This window comes from Nerophis lumbriciformis, linkage group LG26, assembly GCF_033978685.3.
Source record: "Nerophis lumbriciformis linkage group LG26, RoL_Nlum_v2.1, whole genome shotgun sequence".
Taxonomy (NCBI): domain Eukaryota; kingdom Metazoa; phylum Chordata; class Actinopteri; order Syngnathiformes; family Syngnathidae; genus Nerophis; species Nerophis lumbriciformis.
In genome coordinates, this window is record NC_084573.2 from 10,605,141 (window position 1) to 10,626,922 (window position 21,782).

Consider the following 21,782-nt stretch of genomic DNA (forward strand, 5'->3'; position numbering starts at 1 on the left):
TCATGTTTACGTCGTCATCCTTTTTGCTCGTCCCTAATTCACCACTGCAGTATTACATAATGGCCTTGCACCTACTAGTTATTGAAGTACTTAGTAGTAGTATTTGTTGTTTGTGTGTGTTCAACATGACAGCAGCGTCACAATGGCTCCCATCGCAGTGGCGGACATGTTGTCTTCTCTTTCGTCTACTGAGGCGGCCATCGTCTCCCTGCTCGTCTTCCTCATCCTCAGCATCAGTCTGGTGGCTCTTTGCAACGACTGCAGGCGGTGAGTCTCCCGTCTCTCACGTCACACACCAACGGGCTCTTCCAGCGCCACCAAACTCAGACTTGTTAGACTTGATGGGCGGTTTCTGTCTTAGGGTGTTGCCTGCCTGGAGAGCACGCCAGTGACTTAGCATTTTTGAAGGCTTCACCAACAGTCCCTTGGAAACTCAAATATTTACAAACAAAATTTGAGGATACGCCCCTTATTAAACTAAAAAAACACACATTTTGTAACATATTAGCCTAAGAATCAAAACATCTCAGTTTAGCTAGCGAGCTAGCTAGCTAGCTAGCGTAATCCTTCTAACTTCTGCTGCTTGGACTCCAAATGTGACTTTTTAAAGGTAGTGAAATGTTGTCTTTAAAGCAACAACAACATAGAAATTATAAATATTTGCTAAAGTGTAAATGTTAAACATTTTCAAATGTATAAATAACACGCATGATAGTTAGCATTTTTAAAGGCTTCACCAACAGTCTTTAGACAACTCAAATATTTACAAAGCTAGCTAGCGTAATCCTTCTAACTTCTGCTGCTTGGACTCCAAATGTGACTTTTTAAAGGTAGTGAAATGTTGTCTTTAAAGCAACAACATAGAAATGACAAATATTTGCTAAAGTGTAAATGTTAAACATTTTCAAATTTATAAATAACACGCATGCTAGTTAGAATTTCTAAAGGCTTCTCCAACAGTCCCTTGGAAACTAAAATATTTACAAACAAAATTTGAGGATACGCCCCTTATTAAACTAAAAAAACACACATTTTGTCACGTATTAGCCTAAGAATCAAAACTAGTCCGCCAAAACGTCTCAGTTCAGCTAGCGAGTTAGCTAGCTAGCGTAATCCTTCTAACTTCTGCTGCTTGAACTCCAAATGTGACTTTTTAAAGGTAGTGAAATGTTGTCTTTAAAACAACAACATAGAAATGACAAATATTTGCTAAAGTGTAAATGTTAAACATTTTAAAATGTATAAATAACACGCATGATAGTTAGCATTTTTAAAGGCTTCACCAACAGTCTTTAGACAACTCAAATATTTACAAAGCTAGCTAGCGTAATCCTTCTAACTTCTGCTGCTTGGACTCCAAATGTGACTTTTTAAAGGTAGTGAAATGTTGTCTTTAAAGCAACAACATAGAAATGACAAATATTTGCTAAAGTGTAAATGTTAAACATTTTAAAATGTACAAATACCACGCATGCTAGTTAGCATTTTTAAAGGCTTCACCAACAGTCCCTTGAAAACTCAAATATTTACAAACAAAATTCAAGCACAAGCTCCTTATTAAACTAAAAAAAAGACACATTTTGTCAAGTATTACCCTAAGAATCAAAACTAGTCCGCCAAAACGTCTCAGTTTAGCTAGCTAGCTAGCGTAATTCTTCTAACTTCTGCTGCTTGGACTCCAAATGTGACTTTTTAAAGGTAGTGAAATGCTGTCTTTAAAACAACAACAACATAGAAATGACAAATATTTGCGAAAGTGTAAATGTTAAACATTTTAAAATGTATAAATAACACGCATGCTAGTTAGCATTTTTAAAGGCTTCACCAACAGTCCCTTGACAACTCAAATATTTACAAACGAAATTTGAGGATACGCCCCTTATTAAACTAAAAAAACACATTTTGTCACGTATTAGCCTAAGAATCAAAACTAGTCCGCCAAAACGTCTCAGTTCAGCTAGCGAGCTAGCTAGCTAGCGTAATCTTTCTAACTTCTGCTGCTTGGACTCCAAATGTGACTTTTTAAAGGTAGTGAAATGTTGTCTTTAAAACAACAACATAGAAATGACAAATATTTGCTAAAGTGTAAATGTTAAACATTTTCAAATGTATAAATAACACGCATGCTAGTTAGAATTTCTAAAGGCTTCTCCAACAGTCCCTTGACAACTAAAATATTTACAAACAAAATTTGAGGATACGCCCCTTATTAAACTAAAAAAACACACATTTTGTCACGTATTAGCCTAAGAATCAAAACTAGTCCGCCAAAACGTCTCAGTTCAGCTAGCAAGTTAGCTAGCTAGCGTAATCCTTCTAACTTCTGCTGCTTGAACTCCAAATGTGACTTTTTAAAGGTAGTGAAATGTTGTCTTTAAAACAACAACATAGAAATGACAAATATTTGCTAAAGTGTAAATGTTAAACATTTTAAAATGTATAAATAACACGCATGATAGTTAGCATTTTTAAAGGCTTCACCAACAGTCTTTAGACAACTCAAATATTTACAAAGCTAGCTAGCGTAATCCTTCTAACTTCTGCTGCTTGGACTCCAAATGTGACTTTTTAAAGGTAGTGAAATGTTGTCTTTAAAGCAACAACATAGAAATGACAAATATTTGCTAAAGTGTAAATGTTAAACATTTTCAAATGTATAAATAACACGCACGCTAGTTAGCATTTTTAAAGGCTTCACCAACAGTCCCTTGACAACTCAAATATTTACAAAGCTAGCTAGCGTAATCCTTCTAACTTCTGCTGCTTGGACTCCAAATGTGTCTTTTTAAAGGTAGTGAAATGTTGTCTTTAAAGCAACAACATAGAAATGACAAATATTTGCTAAAGTGTAAATGTTAAACATTTTCAAATTTATAAATAACACGCATGCTAGTTAGAATTTCTAAAGGCTTCTCCAACAGTCCCTTGAAAACTAAAATATTTACAAACAAAATTTGAGGATACGCCCCTTATTAAACTAAAAAAACACACATTTTGTCACGTATTAGCCTAAGAATCAAAACTAGTCCGCCAAAACGTCTCAGTTCAGCTAGCGAGCTAGCTAGCTAGCTAGCATAATCCTTCTAACTTCTGCTGCTTAGACTCCAAATGTGACTTTTTAAAGCTAGTGAAATGTTGTCTTTAAAACAACAACAACATAGAAATGACAAATATTTGCTAAAGTGTAAATGTTAAACATTTTAAAATGTATAAATAACACGCATGATAGTTAGCATTTTTAAAGGCTTCACCAACAGTCTTTAGACAACTCAAATATTTACAAAGCTAGCTAGCGTAATCCTTCTAACTTCTGCTGCTTGGACTCCAAATGTGACTTTTTAAAGGTAGTGAAATGTTGTCTTTAAAGCAACAACATAGAAATGACAAATATTTGCTAAAGTGTAAATGTTAAACATTTTAAAATGTACAAATACCACGCATGCTAGTTAGCATTTTTAAAGGCTTCACCAACAGTCCCTTGAAAACTCAAATATTTACAAACAAAATTCAAGCACAAGCTCCTTATTAAACTAAAAAAAAGACACATTTTGTCAAGTATTACCCTAAGAATCAAAACTAGTCCGCCAAAACGTCTCAGTTTAGCTAGCTAGCTAGCGTAATTCTTCTAACTTCTGCTGCTTGGACTCCAAATGTGTCTTTTTAAAGGTAGTGAAATGTTGTCTTTAAAGCAACAACATAGAAATGACAAATATTTGCTAAAGTGTAAATGTTAAACATTTTAAAATGTACAAATACCACGAATGCTAGTTAGCATTTTTAAAGGCTTCACCAACAGTCCCTTGACAACTCAAATATTTACAAACAAAATTTGAGGATACGCCCCTTATTAAACTAAAAAAACACACATTTTGTCACGTATTAGCCTAAGAATCAAAACTAGTCCGCCAAAACGTCTCAGTTCAGCTAGCGAGTTAGCTAGCTAGCGTAATCCTTCTAACTTCTGCTGCTTGAACTCCAAATGTGACTTTTTAAAGGTAGTGAAATGTTGTCTTTAAAACAACAACATAGAAATGACAAATATTTGCTAAAGTGTAAATGTTAAACATTTTAAAATGTATAAATAACACGCATGATAGTTAGCATTTTTAAAGGCTTCACCAACAGTCTTTAGACAACTCAAATATTTACAAAGCTAGCTAGCGTAATCCTTCTAACTTCTGCTGCTTGGACTCCAAATGTGTCTTTTTAAAGGTAGTGAAATGTTGTCTTTAAAGCAACAACATAGAAATGACAAATATTTGCTAAAGTGTAAATGTTAAACATTTTAAAATGTACAAATACCACGCATGCTAGTTAGCATTTTTAAAGGCTTCACCAACAGTCCCTTGGAAACTCAAATATTTACAAACAAAATTTGAGGATACGCCCCTTATTAAACTATAAAAACACACGTTTTGTCACGTATTAGCCTAAGAATCAAAACTAGTCTGCCAAAACGTCTCAGTTCAGCTAGCAAGCTAGCTAGCTAGCGTAATCCTTCTAACTTCTGCTGCTTGGACTCCAAATGTGACTTTTTAAAGGTAGTGAAATGTTGTCTTTAAAACAACAACAACATAGAAATGACAAATATTTGCTAAAGTGTAAATGTTAAACATTTTAAAATGTATAAATAACACGCATGCTAGTTAGCATTTTTAAAGGCTTCACCAACAGTCCCTTGACAACTCAAATATTTACAAGCAAAGTTTGAGGATACGCCCCTTATTAAACTAAAAAAACACACATTTTGTCACGTATTAGCCTAAGAATCAAAACTAGTCCGCCAAAACGTCTCAGTTCAGCTAGCGTAATCCTTCCAGCTTCTGCTACTTGGACTCCAAATGTGACTTTTTAAACGTAGTGAAATGTTGTCTTTAAAACAACAGCAAAGAAATGACAAATATTTACTAAATAATATAAATATAAAAACATGTTTTAAATAAATAAATAAAAAAGGACAAACAGGTTTAACACTGCCAACAAGTTGTCCTTATTTATGTTTTTTAGTTTCAGTTGGTAGATGAGCTTCATTTGCAGTAAAACATGAAAGTGAAACAACTTAAATCATTAGACTAACATAATAATAAAAATAATAATAATAATAATTTAGAAAAAAAAATAAATAATAATAATTATAATAATGATGATAATGGTAATAATCCATCCATCCATTTTCTACCGCTTGTCCCTTTCGGGGTCGCGGGGGGTGCTGGAGCATATCTCAGCTGCATTAATAATAATAATAATAACAATAATAATGATGATGATAATAATAATGATAATGATAATAATGATAATAACAATAATAATAATAACAATGATCATGATGATAATAATAATAATAATGATGATGATAATAATAACAACAATAATAATAATGATGATGATGATAATAATAATAATGATAATAATGATAATAATTATAATAATGATAATAACAGTAATAATAATAACAATGATCATGATGATAATAATAATAATGTTGATGGTAATTATAATAATAATAATAGTGATGATGATGATGATGATGATAATAAAAATAATGATAATGATGATAATAATAATGATGATACAAATAATAATAATGATAATAATAATAATCCTAAAAATAATAATAACGATGATAATAATAATAATAATAATAATAATAATAATAATAATAATAATAATAATAATGGTAAAACTAAATTTTTGTAGCTTCGTCTAGCAACATTAAGCACTTTTACACTCAGAATTTTTCCTTCCTACTTTAAGGTTAGTTTACTGCGGATTTTAAAATACTATTGAGTACATTCATTTTAAAATATTATTGAGTACAGTTTCTTTAATGTACTAAATCAAATCAAATCAACTTTATTTATAAAGCACATTTAAAATGTACCACAGGGGTAGCCAAAGTGCTGTGCAATGGGAAGGTTAAACGATAACACAAGAGAAACGAGCAAGCACAACACAACACAAACAGAGCACGATAAAAAATAAATAAATAAAATAAATAAAGCATAAATACAGGTTCACAGCAGGTGCATTGTGGGACTAATAGTCATAGTTGACTAATTTTGTGAATTGGCCTTTTTGTCACTTAATTATGATTCTGATACAACACAGGACACAAAGAAACAGCATAATACATCAATCAATCAATTCGACATTATCAACAGAATCAAATGATGGCCTCCTTGACCAGCATCTAACAGGATTAATTATTATCATTCGCACAGTGCAGTATCGCAGCTGAGATTGGCATGAAGGCCGCTGCCAGTTTTTCTGGACGCCCTGCTTTCCTCCTGATGGTCACATGACTAAAGGATGCAAATATTTGGCGCCGTGTATCAGTGCATCTGTGTCTCCACACACACCCGGACCACGAGGTGACGAAAATCTAATCTTATCTGCTGCTGCTCGCCACATTCCTCGTCTTGTTGGAAGCAGAACGCTCGCGGAGATGACTGTAGTACATGAAATTAAAATCAATTACTTATGAGTTTGCAGCATTAATAGCGTCGTTGTGGTTTCGCCTTTGTCGGCAAGGAACCGTATTCGGAAATACAAAAGCAAATAAGAAAATATGTAATATATTACAACCAATAAGAAAAGTAAAAAACAAGAAAAGTATGATTGTAAAAAATATAAATAAAAATTCGTAAAAAATATAAAATAGAAAAAATAATCAATTCAGTCTTTTATGTTTCGTTACTTTGATGAATCGTTTAATGAGTCACAGGAGTCAAACTCAAACCCGGCCCACCACAGCATATATTCACATATTAATGGGATGTTCTATTTACCCCAAACAGTTACTTCATGCAAAATGTATTTACATTTAATGTGTTTAGTTATGTTTATTTATTTATTTATTTATTTTAGTCATATACCTATTTTATTCATTTGTTTATCAATGTATTAATTTATTTTAGTCATTTTAACTTTTTTATAATTTTCTTATTTTAGTCATTTACTTATTTTATTTATTTGTTTATGCATTTATTTATTTATTTATTTTAGTCATTTGCTTTTTTCATTTACTTATTTTTATTTATTTATTTAATTAATTAATTTACTTATTTTATTTATTTTAGTCATTTACATATTTATTTATTCATTTATTTATATTAGTCATTTACATATGTATCTATATTTATGTTTTTGTATTTCTCTTTGTATTTATTCTTTATTTAGTCATTTACTTATTTTATTTATTTATTTGTTTATCTATTTATTTATTTATTTTAGACATTTACTTATTTTATTTATTTACTTATGTATTTATTTTAGTCATTTACTTATTTTCTTTATTTATTTTATTTAGTCATTTACTTTTTCTTTTTTTTTTTGTCATTTACTTTTTTCTTTATTCATTTATTTTAGTCATGTACTTATTTTGCATATCTTTATTTTAGTCATTTACTCATTTTATTTATTCAATTAATTATTTGTTTTAGTCATTTACTTATTTTGTTCATTTATGAAATGTAGTCTTTTACTTATTTATTTATTTATTTTAGTCATTTACTTGTTTTCTTAATTCATTGTTCTTTATTTATTTTAGTGATTTACTTATTTTATTTATTTGTTTGTTTATTTTCGTCATTTACTTATTTTATTCATTTGTTTGTTTATGTATTTATTAATTTTTTGTCATTTACTTATTTTATTTATTTATTTATTTTAGTCATTTACTTACTTCATTCATTTTTAGTAATTCTTATTTTATTCTTATTTATTTATTTATTGTTTGATTATTTACATGGGTCTCAGGAGGATGTGCTTGTTACAAACTAGCAGCTCCAAGGTGAATCTAGCTCAAGCACAGCGGCAACAAACAATATTTAGCAACAATGTCAATAAAAAACATGATTAAATATCGTGAATATCGCAATATTGGCAGTGTGAAGCCGCTTCTATTGTAAGTCAGCAAATAAACGCCAGTTTTTAGGTAAGTTTTCTTTTTAGTGGGTTAGGGTTTCTTTAAGTTTCATTATCCCTGGAGGACGCGGACGAGACAAACATACTACATTACGCAGCGTAAGAGGATACAGCTCTAGGGTATAAACAGGGGTAAGTGGGTCGATACAAATATCAACAGTAACGATACCAAATATAGGTTCAGTTTACATTTTATTTTATTTCTGTGGTGTTTGTTGTTGTTTACAAAATTTCTGGAAACAAGAGAACTTTAAATGCAAAAAGCAGAGGGATTAAATCAGAGCCAAAGGTTGTTCTATTATCATTTTTTTGCCAAATAATGATATATATTTTTATCACAAGAGGCTACAACGTATATCGATATACAGATTTTAGGTCATATTGCCCATCCCAGAGTATATTACACTTTTTTATGATTATTTGAAATATGATCATCACTTTTACATGAGCATTGTATTAACATTCAACATTAGAGTTAAATTCTATATTTTTTATGTATGAGTGCCCCCAAAATTATATTTTCTTAATCTTAATATATAGCACAAGCACACAGGTAAATAACCATATTTGGTCATTTAGATCGCACAAAATGGAGCCATGTCCTGTTTATAAAAAACTATATTTAACACTGTGACTCCCAGCCAATTAGCAAAGAAGGATGAATAATAAAACATATAAATTGGCATCATAATAATACATCATAATTATTAGGACACGTCACAAAAGACCAGAAGTATTAGTGGACATAAGTAAAAAGTACTTCACTGAAGTCAACATTTTTACTGTCTGTCAAGATTGGCAGTTTTCCAGCTGTTTTGTTATGATGAAATAATATAGAGATGAAAGGATCTCTTTAAAAATGCAACTAAAAAAGTGTATCAGTACACAAACACACACACACACACACACACACACAAATCATGACTTTTCTATTTCTTCTCAGGAACTCGGGCAACGCGTACGACGTGAACCGAGGAGTTACGGTATGAACTTCCTGTCACTATGAATTCTATTTTAGTACCACCTTTGATATTTAGGCAATGTTACAACGCTTCATAAATGTTGACTTTAAAATCCAACTTTGATTATTGTATTTACCGGACTATAGAGCGCACCGGTGTATAAGCCGCACACACTCAAATTTAGGAGAAATTATTTTCTTAAGCCGCAGATGAAATTAGTTATTTACACAGAAAGAGAAGAGATCCCGGATTAGGTCAATTTAGCAAAGAAGAGATCCTGAACTTTAAAGAAGAGATCGTGGATAAGTTCAAATTAAATGGTAGCACAGTCTGAGAAGCAAAGAAGAGATCCTGGATGAAATACAAATTAAATGGTAGTATTGTATTGGAACCAAAGAAGAGATCCTGGATATGTTCAAATTAAATGGTAGCATAATATGAAAACCAAATAAGAGATCCTGGATAAGTTAAAACTAAATAGTAGCATAGTATTAGAACCGAAGAAGAGATCCTGGACTCTAAAGAAGAAATCCTGGATAAATTCTAATTTTAAATGGTAGCATAGTTTTAGAACCAAAGAAGATATCCTGGATATGTTCAAATTAAACGGTAGCATAGTATTTGAACTGAAGAAGAGATCCTGGACTTTAAAGAAGATATCCTGGATGTGTTCAAATTAAATGGTAGCATAGTATTAGAACCAAAGAAAAGATCCAGGATATGTTCAAATTAAATGATAGCATAGTATTAAAACCAAAGAAGAGATCCTGGATATGTTCAAATTAAATGGTAGCATAGTATTAGAACTGAAGAAGAGATTCTCGACTTTAAAGAAGATATCCTGGATGTGTTCAAATTAAATGGTAGCATAGTCTTAGAACAGAAGAAGAGATCCTGGACTTTAAAGAAGATATCCTGGATAAGTTCAAACTAAATGGTAGCATAATCTTAGAACCATGTAATAGATCCTGGATAAGTTCAAATTAAATGGTAACATAGTATTAGAAGCAAATAAGAGATCTTGGACTTTAAAGAAGATATCCTAGATAACTTCAAACTAAATGGTAGCATACTATTAGAAGCAAATAAGAGGTGATGGACTTTAAAGAAGATATCCTGGATATGTTTAAATTAAATGGTAGCATAGTTTTAGAACCGAAGAAGAGATCTTGGACATTAAAGAAGATATCCTGGATAAATTCAAACTAAAGGGTAGCATAGTCTTAGAACCAAATAAGAGATCCTGGATATGTTCAAATTAAATGGTAGCATAGTATTTGAACCGAAGAAGAGCTCCTGGACTTTAAAGAAGATATCCTGGAGAAATTCAAATTAAATGGCAGCATAGTATGAGAAGCAAATAAGTGATCCTGGACTTTAAAGAAGATATCCTGGATAAGTTCAAACTAAATGGTAGCATAGTAATAGAACCAAAGAAAAGATCCTGGACTTTAAAGAAGATATCCTGGATGTGTTCAAATTAAATGGTAGCATCATATTAGAACCATAGAATACATCCTGGATAAGTTCAAATTAAATGGTAGCATAGTATTAGAAGCAAATAAGAGATCTTGGACTTTAAAGAAGATATCCTGGATATGTTGTAATGAAATGGTAGCATAGTTTTAGAACCGAAGAAGAGATCCTGGACATTAAAGAAGATATCCTGGATAAATTCAAACTAAATGGTAGCATTGTCTTAGAACCAAATAAAAGATCCTGGATATGTTCAAATTAAATGGTAGCATAGTATTTGAACCGAAGAAGAGATCCTGGACTTTAAAGAAGATATCCTGCATACGTTCAAACTAAATGCTAGCATAGTCTTAGAACCAAAGAAGAGATCCTGGACATTAAAGAAGATATCCTGTATGTGTTCAAATTAAATGATAGCATAGTCTTAGAACCAAAGAATCCTGGATAAATTCAAATTAAATTGTAGCATAGTATTAGAACCGAAGAAGAGAACCTGGACTTTAAAGAAGATATCCTGGATACGTTCAAACTAAATGGTAGCATAGTATTAGAACCAAATAAGGGATTCTAGATATGTTCAAATTGAATGGTAGCATAGTATTAGAGCCGAAGAAGAGATACTGGACTTTAAAGATATCCTGGATATGTTCAAAATAAATGGTAGCATAGTATTAGAACCGAAGAAGAGATTATGGACTTTAAAGAAGATATCCTGGATACGTTCAAATTAAATGGTAGCATAGCATTAGGAGTAAATAAGAGATCCTGGACTTTAAAGAAGATATCCTGTATATGTTCAACTTAAATGGAGCATAGTTTTAGAACAGAAGAAGAGATTCTGGACTTTAAAGAAGATATCCTGGATACGTTCAAACTAAATGGTAGCATAGTCTTAGAACGAAATAAGAGATCCTGGACTTTAAAGAAGATGTCCTGGATGTGTTCAAATTCAATGGTAGCATAGTCTTAGAACCAAAGAATATATCCTGGATAAATTCAAATTAAATGGAAGCATAGTATTAGAACCGAAGAAGAGATCCTGGACTTTAAAGAAGATATCTTGGATACGTTCAAATGAAATCAAAGTACTTCCTGGTGTACTCGGTTTCTAAGTTTGTTATCCATCTTTTTCATATTTGATACCATGGATGTACGTTATTAGGCAAACTAAACATAGGCATTTTTTTGTTTTACTTTTCAAAAATGAACGATGAAAAAACAGGCCGTTATCAGTTTTTTTTTGGGTTGGTTTGAAAAGAAAAACAAAAAATTCCAAGTTGGAAAGTGTTGTTGACTGTGTGCTTGTGGTTCTTCTCACATGGCAGGTTGACGGCAGAGGTGAGTCGCCCGCTGCACGATTGTGACGTCTTCTCCTTGGAAGATTCCACTTATGTTGGGATTGTCTCTTGCAGACTCCACCTACATGGCATGGAGGGACCATAAAAACATGCCCATTAGCACGCTGGAGAGATCCAACCCCGCTCACTAAAACCGATCTTGATGCCCTTTAGAAAAAACACGAGGAAGGAAAGAATAATCAGTAAGTCGTTAGGATGTCTCCAAAGGACAGAAGGACAGATGAACTAAGAGCAATCCGATGTAGCTCCAAAAAATATGGTCAACTATGGAATCAAGCCTCGTAGCTTGTTGTGTTATCCATGACAAATTAGCAGTGATGGGCAAGCGACTCGGAAAATCATGTGTGTGTATATATATATATATATAAATATATATATATATATGTATATGTATGTATATATATATATATATATATATATATATATATATATATATATATATATATATATATATATATATATATGTTTATATGTGTGTGTGTATATGTATGTATGTATATATATATATATATATATATATATATATATATATATATATATATATATATATATATATATATATATATATGCACCCCCATTTAACAGCATTCCTATGTCAATGTTAACGTCACTGAGAGTGTACAACTATTACTATTAACTATCTGTCATTTAGCTGGGGACACCCTACAATTACCTCTCGGGGTCCCCGCACCCCACTCTATGTATTTATTTAGTTTGCCTTTTCTTTGGCACACCCCTATCATGTTATTAATGTTCTCTGCCTACAGTAAAAAATTAAAAATCAATCTATATCTAAACATTAAAAAACAATGACTTGTGTGTGTTATGATTTTGGTTTAAAGAATAAACAACTAAAAAAGGAAAAATCTCATCCCGGGAGATTTTTTTTAGAGAGTGTTTTTTTTTTTTTTTTTTTTTGAGTGGTCTGCTTGAAGCGTCCCTCTGTCTCTGGCTCCCTCGTCGTCATTTGACATGAGTGCATGCTAACTAGTTTCGATGCCTCTGATTGGCCAGTCCGTAATCTTAGCCAATTGTGACTCATCATACGAACACCAACCAATCACCACAGATTTTCTCCGCATGTATGGACGTTCTCATTCATCCAGGTCATTGTGTTTTCTCCGTATTTTATTTTGGCCTGTCCGTTTTCTGTCTTTGTAGCTTGTAGCTTTAATGCAAGCAAGAATCGCTACCGGTTCAAAGCGTAGCGAAGCTTCCGCGAGGTGTAGTTAAGCTACACTACACTAGTTACTGCCCATCACTGCAAATAACTGTAACGTCTAATAATATATTTCATGAATAATGAATTAATTTTATCTTTACGATACGCAGCTGTCCCCGCTCAATCTTTTCAACCTGCGTGTTTTTTTGTGTGAGCATCACAGTAAGAACGTCACATGACCAAAAACTGTCTTCGACCAAAAATATCACAATAAACTAATTTTAACGAGCAATTAAAAATGTTCAAGTCTGGCGCGTAACCTCGTTTATGTTTGTCATGTTTTTGTAGATTGTTTCCCGTTTTTATGTCTTTATTTGTGGAGCAATATCAAATTGAACTGAGTGTTTTTTTGTTTTTGTTTTTTTTTCCCCCACAATGTTGAATGATATTTCCAGGTGCAAAGTGCAGAGTTGAAATCTCTACTGTTGTTTTTATTGTTTTGTTTGCAATCACACTTTAAATGCGCTGCATAGAATAAAGGAAATAGCACAAGCAAGCAATGTGATTCATCTGATTTGACCGTAAGGCGTGTGGCTGCGGAATTGGAGAAAAAAAAAGTGTGAAATTTGCTGAAAAAGTTAGCATGCTAATGTTAGCATATTAGCAGGCTAACATTATAAAGCTAGCACATGACTGTGTAAGAAGAAATAGCAAAATGCCCTGTGTTGGTGTAGACATAGAAAGTAGCAAAAAAAGCTAGCATAAAACGTTAGCATGCTAATATGAGAGAAGCTAGCACAAAACGTCAGACATTTTTATTAACATTGTGTTGATTGTACACTAGTGGGAGTGGAGGGTGAAACCTGTTAAAAAATACTATCAATAAATGATGTGATTTGTATTCACTTTTACTTTTTCTTCTGTAGTGGTCTAATATTTATAACAATTTCTGTATTTATTTATATATATATATATATATATATATATATATATATATATATATATATATATATATATATATATATATATATATATATATGAGTCGTGGTTAAAATGACAAATACTGCAAATATTGCAAAATATGCTTATTTGTTTTTAATTTTAGGATATATATATATATACATATATATATATATATATATATATATATATATATATATATATATATATATATATATATATATATATATATATATATATATATATATATATATATACATACATACTGTATATATATATACATACTGTATATATATATACATACTGTATATATATATATTCTAAAATTAAAAACAAATAAGCATATTTTGCAATATTTGCAGTATTAGTCATTTTAACCACGACTCATATATATATATATATATATATAAATATATATAAAGATATATATATATATATATATATATATATATATATATATATATATATATATATATATATATATATATATATATATATATATATATATATATATATATATATATCCTAAAATTAAAAACAAATAAGCATATTTTGCAATTTATCATCGCCTTAATGTGTAGTATTTGTCATTTTAACCACGACTCATTTGGTCAAAGTCCCTAGGAGGCGTTCGTTAAAGTACAACCAGTTTTTGAGCGGAAAAATGGCCAGAAACCGTTGGGGCAAAGTTTGCCGCCAGGCCACGCCCACATCTTATGGCGTAGGAAAAAATGGTGTGCAATTTATCATCGCCTATATGTGGAGTATCTTTAATTTTAACCGGGACTCATTTGGTCAAAGTCCCTAGGAGGAGTACGTTAAAGTGCGACCTCTTTTTTGAGCCGAAAAAATGGCAGACAAAAACCAAGATGGTTTTCAGGTATGGGTTCCTGAGACTTTTATGATCGATGTCTCCTGCAATTTTCGATACGTGAAAACTGCTAATGTTTTCTCATTTGGGGCTAGAGAACTAAGTTTAAAATTTCCTTTTTTTGGACCCCCAAAATATAAAGTGACACCATTCCTGATTTGCCTGCAAAATATGGGGACTTTTTGTGCATGCTAAAGGCCTCGAAAAGGCGTCCAAACGTAATCAATAGGGCCCTTCCGGGGCTTTCTCCGCTGCTCGGGCCCTGGATAACAAAATAAATATTATATTCAGGAAAATAAAAACCTTCAAAAAAGGAAACCACCCATCTCAACGTGCTAGTATCGACCCTATCAATATCCCACCTCTAATTTATAGCTACCGTTCCAAAATAAGAGACATTTTCACAAAAATTTGGAAATTATTTTCAAATAGTCTTGAAAGTTAACATAGAGTAAAAAAAAATAAATAAATAAATAAAAATAAAAATTACAGGTATTTATTACCACGGTAGGGGCGCCAATTTAGAAGGGCAAAGTTCATGTTTTCTTGCACTGCCGTAGCAACCGTCGGTGCAGTCGTTTGCCGTGACGAAGACGCAGGCGTGTCAAGGCGTCCAACTGAAGCAGGGCTTGCTTGTTATTCCTGCATTGCCACTTTTCATACCACTATGATTAGTAGTAGTCCTAGTTGTAGTATGTGCCGTCGGGGAAGGGAAACACACCCAAGTGACAATCCTCAAGTCAGAGATGGACCTACTCAGATGGACAACACTTTCTGTAAAGTCACCAAACAACACTCGTGTTAAAAAATAATAATAATAATAATAATGTCAATGGTTTACGGAGCCCCCAAAGGGACATGGGGGGGAGAGGGGGAAATTATTATTTTTTATTTTTTTTTAAACATGTATCTCGTGCGCACGAGAAACTTGTTATAAAGTTATAAAAAAAAAGGTTTATAATTTTTTTTTTTTTTTTTTAGACATGTATCCCGTGCAAACGAGATACATGTCTAAAAATAAATAAATAAATAAATCATAAAAAAATGCATTTGTTTTATAACTTTATAAGAAGTTTCTCGTGCGCACGAGATACATGTCTAAAAAAAAAAATTTAAATTAAAAAAAATTATAAACATTTTTTTTCCCCCCATGCCTCTTTAGGGGCTCCGTAATGGTTCCTGCAGTGGAAAAAGTTCTAGTTTCTGAACACCTGCAGTGTTGTTTTCAGCCGCCAGGAGGAAGCAGAGACATACCACTCCACACGTCCATAAAAATTTTTGGGAATAATATATACCTGTGTTTTTCAACCACTGTGTCGCGGCACACTAGTGTACCGTGAGATATTGTTTGGTGTACCGTGGGAAATTATGCAATTTCACCTAATTGGTCGGAAAACATTTTTTTGCAAACAAATAACTATAATCCGGAAATAATGTGCCGTTGTAGCGTGTCTGTGCCAGTGTTTTTCAACCACTGTGCCGCGACACACTGGTGTGCCGTGGGAGATTATCTAATTTCACCTATTTGGGTTAAAAATATTTTTTTGCAAGCCAGTAGTTATAGTCTGCAAATGATGTGTTGTTGTTGACTGTCGGTGCTAACCGTGTAATACTCTTCCATATCAGTAGGTGGCAGCAGGTAGCTAATTGCTTTGTAGATGTCCGAAACAGCGAGAGGCAGGGTGCAGGTAAAAAGGTGTCTAATGCTTAAACCAGAAATAAACAAAAGGTGAGTGCCCCTAAGAAAAGACATTGAAGCTTAGGGAAAACTATGCAGGACGAAACTAAAACTCAACTGGCTGCAAAGTAAACAAAAACAGAATGCTGGACGACAGCAAAGACTTACTGTGGAGCAAATACGGCGTCCACGATGTACATCCGAACATGACATGACAATCAACAATGTCCCCACAAAGAAGAATAAAAAACAACTGAAATATTCTTGATTGCTAAAACAAAGTAGATGCGGGAAATGTCGCTCAAAGGAAGACGTAAAACTGCTACAGGAAAATACCAAAAAACGAGAAAAAGCCACCAAAATAGGAGCGCAAGACAAGAACTAAAACTCTACACACAGGAAAACAGCAAGAAACTCAAAATAAGTCACGGCATGATGTGACAGGTGGTGACAGTACACCTACTTTGAGACAAGAGCTATATTGATGCATGCTTGGTTATGCTTTAAAGCAGACCTGGGCAAATTAAGGCCCGGGGGACACATGCGGCCCGTTAAGCTTTTCAATCTGACCCGCCGGACATTCCCAAATAATTTTTTTAGATCTTTAAGATGGAAAGTGTAGCTGCCATTATGATGTGCAGTGATGTTTTCTAATGACTGTAAGTCTTCAACTATACAAAGTATTTTGATGGTTGGAATCTGCGTTTATGGATGATATACTAGTTACTATTGTCATCTAATTAGTTACTATGGTAATCTAATTAGTTACTATGGTCATCTACGTCACAGCAGCTGAGACGAGGCACCAAGCAGTGTGGGCGGGAAGCGTTTCCACAGACGCGGATGGAGATTTTCACAACAAAGTTCTAAAGCTTAGTGACATATCAGATATATCAGATTGTAGGTGGGTTTATTTTGTACCCTTCACGTTCATATTTCACTGTTTGTTGCATTTTTGTTGCGTTTCACTTGATTGTAAAATATGTCGATCGAAAGGGGGCGTGACGTTCATACTTTGTCAATATTCAGTGTTTTATCGTTCATAGAAACATTTAAAATTCCTTTATGTTTTTTAAGGTGGTCTGTGATAACGTTTTTAGCATTCAATCAGACATTATTGTGAGGTTTTGTATTAGTGTTCCTAAAAATAGATATACCGGCCCCCAGACACATTTTGTTCTCTAAATGTGGCCCCCCTGAGTCAAAATAATTGTCCAGGCAATTTATAAATAAAGGTTTATAATATCAAAAAAAAAAGGAAAAAAAGGATGTGATAGTGTCCCCCTGGAATTTTTCAATGAAAAAAATTTGAATCGGCTCAAAAAAAGGTTGAAAAACACGGATATATACAAATAAATTTAATTGGGTTAAATACAATGGGTCGAACGAAAATACTCGAATTTTTATTTTTATTTTTATTTTGAACTAAATTTAACTGGACACACCACTTTAACTTTAACATTTTATATATAACTAAAAAAAATACATACATATTTATATTATATATTTGGTCTTGTTACATGGAAAAAATATATATGTTTTTTCACAACGACTGGACAACAAAGTATGAATGTTTCGCCTTGCAAACGCTCGAGTCGTTGTTTCCTGTCGGACCTTTTAAGTGACGGACACAATGTTCCAGACAAGCAGCAACAAGGGTAGAAATCCACACGTGGAAACTTCATCACGAAACTTGGTCAAAAATGTAAGTAAATAATGATAATTAGTTTGTTTTGTATTGAAATTGCTGACTTGGTGATGTCTTTTGTATCCGTGGTCGTGTTATTTGTCGTTTAATACATGTAGCGCTAAAATTGGACCAGTAGAGGGCGATAACGCTCCACTGTGTGAATGTTATCTCATTTCTATATGGGGAAAGCTCTGTACTTTTATTGTGTGAATGTAGCCACACTAAATGGACATTATACTTTTGTAATGTTTATTTTATTATTTTTATGTTCAGTCTTACAAACCTAAACGGAGGAAGAAGTGTAAAGAAAGGAAAATAATTCAAAAGAAGGAACATCGTTCCTCAACAAAACTTCTGGAGCTTCTGTTCCGCGGACCCCGAAAGGGTCTTTTCCATTAAAGTGTTAAAAAGTCACATATTATTTTACATTTTTACTTTCATCACTTAAATATCTATAGGTCAACTTCAGATGTATCCGTTGACATAAAGTGTTTTTTTTTTGGTTTTTTTGTTTGTGTTGTATGCCTTTTTGTCAAAACCCTCTTGAATAGAATAATTGCATATCCAAAGTCCAATATGTCCAAAGTGCAGTCCTTAAATAGAAAAATAATTCATAACAAAATTACTTTTGGTTCATTATTATTTTTTGAGCAATGATAGTCTAAAAAAAACCAATCACACTAAAGGTCTCGAGGACCCAAAAGGGTTGCTTTCATTAAAGTGTTAAAAAGTCATATATTAATATGTTTTGTTACTTTCAAATATAAAATATTTACTAATCATATATTTATTTAGTATATATTTTTATAATCACTTAATCAAATATAGTAATGACTAGGGCTGCAACTAACAACTAATTTGATAATCGAATAATCTGTTGATTATTACTTTGATTAATCGATTAATAATCGGATAAAAGAGACAAACTACATTTGTATCCTTTCCAGTATTTTATTGGGGGGGGGGAAACAGCATACTGGCACCATACTTATTTTGATTATTGTTTCTCAACTGTTTGTACATGTTGCGGTTTGTAAATAAAGGTTTATAAAACAATAAAATAAAATAAAAAGTAGCCGCTGCGCATGCGCATAGCATAGATCCAACGAATCGATGACTAAATTAATCGCCAACTATTTTTTTAATCGATTAGTTGTTGCAGCCCTAGTAATGACATATATATATATATATATATATATATATATATATATATATATATATATATATATATATATATATATATATATATATATATAATGTATGTATGTATATTAGTTTATATTTTTTTAGAATCACTTAATTAAATATTGTAATGACATATATTTCATATAGGGTTTTTAATCATATTTATTTTTATATTGGTTTTTATATTGGTTTTATATGTATTTATTTATTGTTTTTATTCAGTCATTGGTGGAGCTAAGGATAATATTTGAATATTGTTTTTAATATTGTTGTGCAGCACTTTGGAAACATTTTTGTTGTTTAAATGTGCTATATAAATCAAGTGGATTGAATTGGATTGGATATATATCAAGAACTCCATCCAGCTGTATAATCACTTTGCCATACAGTAATAGATAATATTAGATGGATATTGATCCTCTTATTAGTAATATTGATACAGTATCAGATGGATATTGATGATTATAGTAATATTGATACAGTATCAGATGGATATTGATGATGATAGTAATATTGATACAGTATCAGATGCATATTGATCCTCTTATTAGTCGTATTGATACAGTATAAGATGCATATTGATCCTCTTATTAGTAATATTGATAAAGTATCAGATGGATATTGATGATGATAGTAATATTGATACAGTATCAGATGGATATTGATGATGATAGTAATATTGATACAGTATCAGATGCATATTGATCCTCTTATTAGTAATATTGATACAGTATCAGATGCATGTTGATCCTCTTATTAGTAATATTGATACAGTATCAGATGCATATTGATGATATTAGTAATAGTGATACAATATCTAAGTGGAATATTTGATGTGAAGTAATTGGAGCCTTAAATCGGTCAATATTTCATAACATTTATTTTGATACATTATTGTTTTTAGAGCAATGATAGTTTTTTTTGAATAATTCCATTAAAATGATTGGGGATACAAAAGGGTCATGTCATAAAAATTATTAAAAAAAAAAAAAACATGATATATTATTATTTATTTATTTTTTACTTTCCACCTGCTTTCTAGATCAGTTGCATATCCATGCTTTGATTTGTACGTTTTATGATTATTTTTTTAAGCCTTTTTTGTTATGAAAAACAGATTTTTTTATGGCAAATACAAAATATGCAATATTTATTCATTTATATATTTCAAAGTGGAATATTTGATGTGAAGTAATTAAAGCCTTGAATAATTTAATAATTCATAATTTTAGAGCAATGACAGGTTTTTTTTATAATTCCATTAAAATGATTGGGATCCAAAAAAAAAAAAAAAAAAGATATAATATTATTTATTTATTTTTTACTTTCCTCCTGTTTTCTAGATCATGTTTTTTAATTTGTACGTTTTAAGATTAAAAAAAAAAAAAAAAGAAGCCTTTTTTGTTTTGAAAAACAAAGTTTTTTTTATGGCAAATACAAAATATGCGCCTTTTATTAATTTATATATTTCAAAGTGGAATATTTGATGTGAAGTAATTAAAGCCTTGAATAATTCAATAATTCATCATTTTAAAGCAATGACAGGTTTTTTATAATTCCATTAAAATTATTGGGGATCCAAAAAAGTAGTGTCATAAAAATGATTTGTAAAAAAAAAAAAAAAAAAAGATATAATATTATTTATTTATTTTTTACTTTCCTCCGGTTTTCTAGATCATATTTTTTAATTTGTACGTTTTATGATTTTTGTATTTTTTTAAGCCTTTTTTGTTATGAAAAACATAGTTGTTTTTTTATGGCAAATACAAAATATGCGACATTTATTCATTTATATATTTCAAAGTGGAATATTTGATGTGAAGTAATTAAAGCCTTGAATAATTCAATAATTCATAATTTTAGAGCAACGACAGTTTTTTTATAATTCCATTAAAATTATTGGAAATCCAAAAGAGTAGTGTCATAAAAATTATATAAAAGAAAAAAAAGATAAAATATATATTTATTTTTTTTTACTTTCCTCCGGTTTTCTAGATCGTGTTTTTTTATTTGTACGTTTTATGATTTTAAAAAAAATTTTAAAAAAATTTAAGCCTTTTTTGTTGTGAAAAACGTAGTTTTTTTTATGGCAAATACAAATATGCGACATTTATTTATTTATATATTTCAAAGTGGAATATTAGATGTGAAGTAATTAAAGCCTTGAATAAATCAATAATTCATAACATTGATTCATTATTATATTTTGAGCAAGGACATTTTTAAAGAAAAAAACCCAGCCTGCTTGTGTTATTAGAGTCAACATTGCAACTTTATCTTGTAACATTTCACCTGTTTGCTCTTTTATTCCACTTTTTTAATATTACTACTATTTTTTTATGATGATATTTTTAAAATGTGCCGCCCTTTGGACACCCCTGGTCTAAAGAGACTTTTCAGTGAAAGAAAATAGTTTATTTTTTGCAAACATAAATTGGCTCATATTATGTACAAGATGGCGGACGGAATTTCCACTCATGCAAATTTGAATTTAAAACAAAAAAAATATATCAA